At 37.1% G+C, this 8,378-nt stretch overlaps 1 pseudogene; it reads right to left on the bottom strand.

The window, feature by feature from the left end:
- Positions 1-2,280: 2,280 nt before the first annotated feature.
- LOC101984482 lies at positions 2,281-3,895 on the bottom strand (annotated as a pseudogene).
- Between the last annotated feature and the right edge of the window lie 4,483 nt (positions 3,896-8,378).

The raw sequence follows: 8,378 nt of genomic DNA, 5'->3' as shown, positions 1-8,378 counted from the left end.
TCTCAGATCTGTCACCCTTCTCAACCTGTTCTACTATGTCCACTGTTATTTTTAAAAACATTATCACATCTTATTTATCCTTCCCCTATGTTCTTGTGTATGTGACCTTCACTGGAGGGTGGTCAACTAACCAGGGGCCATACCTTAAAGAAAACTGACTCTTCCACTCTCAGTATCTATGAATTGCCAATAGATTCTTAGATAGGGATGAAAGAAACCGAAGAAGACACCAGAAAGTGGAAATAGTAAAAATGATAATCTTACCAAAAGCAATCTACAGATTCAATGCAATGCTCATCAAAATCCCAGCAAAATTCTTCACAGACCTTGAAAGAATGGTACTCAACTTCATATGAAAAAGCAAAAAAAAAAAAAAAAAACAGGATAGCCAAAACAATCCTGTAAAATAAAAGAAATACTTGCAGCATCACAACCACTGACTTCAAAGTCTACTACAGAACTACAGTACTGAAAACAGCCTGGTATTGGCTTGAGAACAGACAGGAGGACCAATGGAACTGAATCAAAGACCCAGATATTAATCCACACACCTTTGAACACATGATTTCTGACCAAAAAAAAAAAGCAAAAAATGTTGAGGTCTTTGATTCTTTCGGACTTGATTTTTGTTCATGGCAATAGATATGGATCTATTTTTATTCTTCTACATACTGATATCCAGTTATGCCAACACCATTTGTTGAATATGCTTTCTGTTTTCCATTTTATATTTTTTGCTTCTTTGTCAAAAATCATGTGTTCATAGTTGTGTGGATTGATATCTGAGTCTTTAAATAAGTTATATTAGATCTCCTTTTGGTTTTTATGCCAATATCAGGATGTTTTCCGTACTGTAGCTCTGTAGAAGAGTTTTAAGTCAGGGATTGTGATGCCTGCAGAAGTTCCGTAATTGTAATGGACTGTTTTGGTTATCTTGGGTTTTTTACTTTTCCACCTGTAGTTGAGTATTTTTCTTTTGAGGTCTGTGAAGAATTTTGCTGGGATTTTGATGGGCATTACATTGAAGCTGTAGATTGCGTTTGTTAAGATTGCCATTTTTACTATGTGAATTCTTCCTACCCAAGAGCATGGGAGAACTTTCCATTTTCTGGTGTCTTCTTTAATTTCTTTCTTTAAAGATTTAATGTTCTTGTCATACAAGTCTTACACTTGTTTGGTTAGAGTTACTCCAAGATGTTTTATGTTATTTGTGGCGATTGTGAAGGATGATGTTTTTCTGATCTCTTTCTCAGTCCATTTATCATCTGTATAAAGGAGGGCTAGTGATCTTTTTTTAGTTAATTTCATATCCTGCTACAGTATTGGAGGTATTTATGAGTTTTAGGAGTTCTTTGGTAGAATTTTGGGGGGTCACTTACGTAAAGTATCATATTATCAGCAATAGTGGGAGTTTGACTTCTTTTCTGATTCGTACCCTCTAGCTCTCCGTTTGTTGTCTTATTTTGCTGTAGCTAGGACCCCAAGAACTATTCTGAATAGAAATGAAGGGAGTGGACAACCTTGTTTTGTTCCAGATTTCAGTGTGATTGGTTTGAGTTTCTCTCCATTTACTTTGGTGTTGGATGTTGGTTTGCTGTTTGTTGCCTTTATTATATTTAGGTGTGTTCCTTGTATCTGTACTTTCCTGGAAACCTTTATCATGAAGGGGTGTTGTATTTTGTAGAAAGCTTTTACAGCATCTAATGAGATGATCATGTGGTTTTTTTCTTCAGTTTGTTTGTATGATAGATTTCCATATGTTGAACCATAAATCTCTGGGATGAAACCTACTTGATCATGGTGTATGATTTTTCTGATGTGTTTTTTGGACTCGATTTGCCAGTAGCTTATTGAGAAAATTTTCATCATAAGGGATATTGGTCTGAATTTCTCTTTCTTTTTTTCCAACATATGACCACGCCTGACTGAATTGTTTTATTGAAGGACATGGAGTAACAACAAGTGAAGATAGCTGGGACCCCAAGTTGGGAAGAATAACCACCCCCCATATATACCTTCTGCCCCAAATAGATAATAACCAACTATAGGGGAACAGCCGAGACAGTAACGGATTTGGGTAGGGCAAAGAAGGATACTCAACAGCAGCAGTGAAGAGACCATGCATGTGCTGAGAGGGCCCAAGGTGGCACTGGATGAGTCTGTCTTCCTTGCAGGCATGTATAAATATAAAGATAAGCCTCTTCCCTCCCCCCGGCGCCTAATGCTGATCTGTACCATCCTAGCTCACCTTTCCACATGGGTGAAAGGAAGAGGGGAAAAACAAGTTATCACCGAATTGCGATCAGACCCACATCCATCAGCTTCTGGATCTTCTGTGCTAGTACAGGCTTCTTTAAGTGTTCGCTCAGAACCTGGGAGTCCTTTTGCATTTGCTTCAGGATGAGTCTCATGGTTGGGCCACTCATAATCTGCTGTACCTCATGGTCAGCCATGGCCCGCTGCTTCACATCCTTAGGGCTGTCATGTCTGTTGTACTGTGCCATCATACAGTGCTGCTGCCTCCTTACAGCTGGAGTGCAGGTCTAGCGCCTTCTGGTACACATCCATGGCCTTTGTACAGTCCTTCATGGCTTCTGGAGTGGCTGCTTTCCATGTGTAACCCTTGATGAATGTTGGCTCCATCTGGAAGCACTCCTCACAGTCTCTGAGTGCCAGCTGAAGCTCCAGGAGCTTGGTGTAGCAGGCAGCTCAGTTACTGTAGACTTTGGCATCCCTTGTGTTCATTTAGTGGCTTCTGTATAGGGCTTCATGGCCAGGGGGTAGTCCCCTTTCTGGAAGCATTCATTGCCCTTGTTCTTCTCCTCCAAAGCCAAGTCAGGGTTAATGTAGGCCACTCACTATTGCTTCTTCAGGATTTTCTCTGCCTGCTGGCACTTTTTGAGCACATCTGTATTCGCTGCTCTGCCAGAGATTTATTGTAGAAATGGATAGCAACCTCATACCTTTCTTCTCTGAAATCGGAATTGGCAATTCAGACATAAGCTTTGGCAATCTGTGGTAGTCCTCTTGGTTCTTTCTGTCCACTTCAATCACCTTCTCACATAGCTTCCAGCATTTGTTGTAGTCACTTTTTTCAAAGTACACAGCTGCTCGATTAGATATGTAAGTCATTGGTGGGGTCCAGTTCCTTTGCCTTGTCATAATGCTTCAAGGCCATGTCAAAATCTTTCTTTTTTTAAACATCATTTCCCATCTCTTTTTCTTTCAGTGCTTCTTATTCTCTGGAAGATCTTCTTCCATTGGTTCTGGCTTGGCCTGCTGTTTGGGCGCAGGTGGGGGTGGGGTGCTCCTGCCTCTTCCTCTTCATCCATACTGCTCAGATCACACCCAAGGAGGACACTGAATGTAGTCATGTTCCGTGGATGTTGAATTTTCACGCCCAGGTCTAAAGTTTGTTCCCTAGCTATTCTATGAGTTCCTGGTAGATAGGGTCATTGAGCAGTGTCCTTGTCCTGGGATCATTCTCCAACTTTTGGTACATATTAGACAAGTTGAAAGGATTCATGAAATTCCTCTCTGCCAACCTGGCCTCCATGTTCTGTAAACTCTCCTTGAGCTTGAGGTGATTTGCATCAGATTTTAAACCCTCTTCATAGGTTAGTTTGACTTCATCAAACTGGTTTAGGAACTCAAGGGCTGCTGCATTTCTTGAATGACCCTTGCTCCAGTTAGACTTCAGGTCAACAGTCTTGCGGTCATCCTCATAGGCCTTTTAATAGTCTCCTTTCTTGGCATAGGCTGCAGAGCTATTGCTATAGAGCATATGGCTCTGGGTATCTAGATTAATTGCCTCAGCATAGCACTGTAAGGCATCATGGATGTTCCCAGCATTCAGGGCCTTATTGTCCTTCTTTAGCTCATTTACCTGTTCCATAGCCAGGCCTGGAACTCGGTTGAATAGAATTCGTCCACCCTGCATTCCCAACTGCTGTACTGTATTTCTCTTTCTTATTAATGTCCATGTGTGGTTTGGGCATCAGGGTAATTGGAGCCTCGTAAAAAGAGTTTGGTAATGGTTCTGTTTTTATTGTGTGGAACAATTTGAGGAGTATTGGTATTAATTCTTCAGAAATCTTGTAGATTTTTGCACTGAAACCATCTGGTCATGGGCTTAGACTTTTGATGACAGTTTCTATTTCCTTAGCAGTTAGAGGTCTATTTAATTTGTTTAGCTAGTCTTGATTTGATTTTGTTAAGTTATATTTATCCAGAAAATTGTCCATTTCCTTTAAGCTTTTAATTTTGTGGAATATGGGTTTTTGAAATATGATCTGATGATTCTTTGGTTTTCTTCTGTGTCTGTTGTTATGGTCCCCTCTTCATTTCTGATTTTGTTAATTTGGATATTCTCTCTCTGCCTTTTGGTTTGTTTGTATAAGGTTAGACTATTTTGTTGATTTTCTCAGAGAACCAACTCTTTGTCTCATTGATGCTTTGTCAGAGAACCAACTCTTTGTCTTATTGATTCTTTGTCAGAGAACCAACTCTTTGTCTCATTGATTCTTTGTATTGTTTTCATTGTTTCTATTTTGTTCATTTTGGTTCTCAATTTGATTATTTCCTGCCATTTAGTTCTCCTGGGTGAAGTTTTTCTTTTTTCTAGAGTTTTTAGGTGTTCTGCTAACTCACTGCTGTGGAATTTTTCCAGCCTATTTAGCTAGGCATTTAGTGTTATGACCTTTCCTCTTAACACCACTTTTATTGTGTACCATAAATTTGGATATGTTGTGTGGTCATTTTGTTGGATTTTAGGAAGTCTTTAAATTCTTTACTTACTTCTTCTTTGACCCATTGGTGATTTGTATGAGCATTGTTTAATTTCCACGTGTTTGTGGGCTTTCTGAAATTAGTGTTGCTGTTGAATTCTAGCTTTAATCCACAGTGATCCTATAAAATACATGGGATTATTCCAAATATTTCGTATCTGTTGAGGTTTGTTTTGTTACCTAGTATGTGGTCAACTTTTGGAGGAGGTTCCATGAGGTACTGAAAAGAAGGTATATTTTTTTATGTTTGCATGGAATGTTCTATAGATGTCTGTTAAGTCCATTTGAGTCATAATATGTTAGTTTCCTTATTTCTCTGTTAAGTATCTGTCTGGCAAACCTGTCCAGCGGTGTGAGTGGGTGCTGAAGTCTCCCACTATTAGTATGTGGGGTTTAATGTGTGATTTAAGTTTTAGTAGTGTTTCTTTTACATATGAGGGTACACCTGTATTTGGGTATAGATTTTCAGTATTGAGATTTCCTCTTGACGGATTTTTCCTGTGACAAAAAAGCGTCCTTCTTTGTCTCTTTTGATTGATGTTAGTTTGAAGTCTATTTTGTAGCTATTATGATAGCTACACCAGCTTGTTTCTTTGGTCCATTTGATTGGAAAAATTTTTTCCCAACTCTTTACTCTGATGTGATGTCTGTCTTTGAGGTTAAGGTGTGTTTCTTGTATTTAGCAAAAGGACGGATTCTGTTTTTGTATCCAATCTGTTAGCTAGCCTGTGCCTTTTTGTAGTTATATTAAGGAATATTAATGACCAGTGATTGCTAGTTCCTGTTATTTTAGCTTTCATTGCTGTTGATGCTATTGTGTGTGTTTTTCCCTTCTTTGGGATTGGCTGCTGTGACATCATCTATTGTCTGTGTTATTGTCAATGTAGCTAACTTCCTTGGATTGGAGTTTTCCTTCTAGTACTTTGCAGAGGGCTTAGTTTGTGGCTAGGTGTTGGTTAAATTTGGCTTTGTTGTGAAATATCTTGTTTTCTCCATCTATGGAGATTAAAAGTTTTGCTGGATATAGTAGTCTGGGTTGGTATCCGTGGTCTCTTAATGTCTGCATAATGCTTAACCAGGACCTTCAGGCTTTAATTGCTTCCATTGAGAAGTCAGGTATAATTTCAATAGGTCTGCCTTTATAGGTTATTTGGCCTTTTTCCTTTGCATTTCTTAATATTCTTTCTTTATTCTGTATCTGTATCGGCGTAAATAAATGCAGACAGATATTAAAGAATATATACAGCTTTAATGATTAAATAAACTTACAGAACTGAGGTTCCCGCGTAGCACAGGAAGCAGGGAAAATCTGTCAACATTCGCCCGAGGCAAACCCTCCCACTAAGGGGTTGGCTTAAGCCTACATGTATCTTTAATGTTTTGATTATTATGTGGTGAGGGGACTATTTTTTGGTTCAGTCTATTTGGTGTTCAGTAAGCTTCTTGTGTCTTCATATGCACATCTTTCTTAAGGTTGGGAAAGTTTTCTTCTATGATTTTGTTAAATATATTTTCTGGCTTTTGAGTTGGACTTCTCCTTCTTCTATCCCTACTATTATTAGCTTCAATCTTTTCATGGTGTCCCATATTTCCTGGATATTTTGGGTTAAGTTTTTGTTATATTCAATATTTTCTTTCACCGATGAGTCTATTTCCTCTATCACCATCTTCAGCACTTGAGATTCTCTCTTCCATCTCTTTTATTCTGCTGCTTATGCTTGCATAAGAAATTTCTTCATTTACCCAGTTTTCCATATCCAGAATTCCCACAGTTTTTGTTCTCTTTATTGTCTCTATTTTGATTTCAAGTCTTGAATTGTTTCTTTCACCTGTTTGATTGCTTTTTCTTGATTTTCTTTAAGGGATTTGTTGATTTCTTTAAATTTTTTGTTTCTCTTTTCCGTCATTTCTTGAAGGAATTTTTCATTTCCTCTTTAAGGGCCTAAACATTCTCCTAAAGTTATTTTTAGGTCATTTTCTTCTGCTTTATCTGTATTAGAGTGTTCAAGTCTTATTGTACAGCCACTAGTTTTTGGTGGTGCCACGTTGCTCTTTGTGGTGCTGAGTGTGTTCTTACATTGTCTACCTATTTTTTTCCTTTGATTGGTAGAGTCAAGGCCATGGTTCCAGTCACCCTGGAGGTTGCTTGACCTCAATCGGCACTCTAGCAGTTGTTCTGCAATCCCAGAGGTCATTCGGACCTATTCATACAGAGGTTGCTTGCTTAGGCCTGATCCCAAGGAGGTCACTGGCTCAGGCCTGCTCTCATTTTCTTAATAATTCTTTGATCTGAGAATTGGTTCATATATTCTGACCCTTGTGTAGAATAGAAATACTCACTCTGAGACATTTCTTCAGTAAATATTTTCCTAGAAGCCTTTTTATTTCCTTTTGAATAGATTATAAAAATTATTTGCATATCTTTTCCTTTGTAATCATATATTTCCTGTGCTTTGGAAATCAGTGTCTACTGCAATAATTTTGATAAAAGATCGATATAGTTGATTGTAAATTTTTATGTGTAGAAATGTGTTCCATTTTACTAAAAGCTTATTTGTTAATTTATTTACTGTCATTGTTTTAGTCAGATTCTTATTGTGTAGCTCTGCCTGGTCTCAACTTGTGTCAACATAATTATACTATTTTTGTAGGATCTTTCTTTTATCTATAATAATCATTATATATTAAATGTGGCAATTAGAACATTTACATTCAATTTAATTATTGATATGGTTGGTTTCAAGCCTATTCTCTTCCCATTTCTTTGTTATATCTAATATTGTTCCTTCCCTCCTTCGAGTTAGTTGAATGTTTTCATTGCATGGTAATTGCTTTGAGTTTATATTAAAGGCCTTCCATTGTATATCTCTGTCTATCTTCAGCTGAATACATGTCACATATAGTATAAAACCTTATTAAAATTATATATATGTATATATACACATATATATATACATATACATATATATATCCCCTCTTAGTGTGTGTGTGCTGTTGTAATACATTGTCAAGAAATTTGATAACATATATTTTAGTGTATAAATTTTATATAATATACAACTTATCATCTTAATCCTGTTTCTTGCTACAGTGAAATTAAGTATATTTACAATTATGAGATGTCACAACTATCATTCATCCCAAGTCTTTGTGCCCATTAAACAATAATTGACATTTCTTTTACCCCAGCTTCCACTTTCTGACTTTATGAATTTTTGTAACTCATGTACTTTATCAAATCAGAGCATACATTATGTTTTTCTTTTGGGACTGGCTTATTCCTCTTAACATACTGTTTGAGGTTCACTTATGTTTTAACATGTATCAGATATCATTGCTTTTTAAAGCTCAGTAATATTCTATTATATGTAATATATCATGTATTTATGCATTCATCTCTCTGTAGACATTTGGGTTGTTTTCATTTAGGCCCTTGTGAATCATGTTGTGATGAACATTGTAGAAAAAAACATTTGTGAAAGTTTGTGCTCTCAACACTCTCTAGTATATAGTTTATGTAGGTGCTAGATTGTTTAGACCTTTTATGACAAACAGCCATGTACCTGTGAAAAAGTTTTAAATAAAAATTGA

The sequence above is a fragment of the Microtus ochrogaster genome, chromosome X (genome assembly GCF_000317375.1).
Source record: "Microtus ochrogaster isolate Prairie Vole_2 chromosome X, MicOch1.0, whole genome shotgun sequence".
Lineage (NCBI taxonomy): Eukaryota > Metazoa > Chordata > Mammalia > Rodentia > Cricetidae > Microtus > Microtus ochrogaster.
The sequence above is the reverse complement of the archived record's forward strand: the minus strand, read 5'-3'. Positions and strand labels throughout refer to the sequence as shown.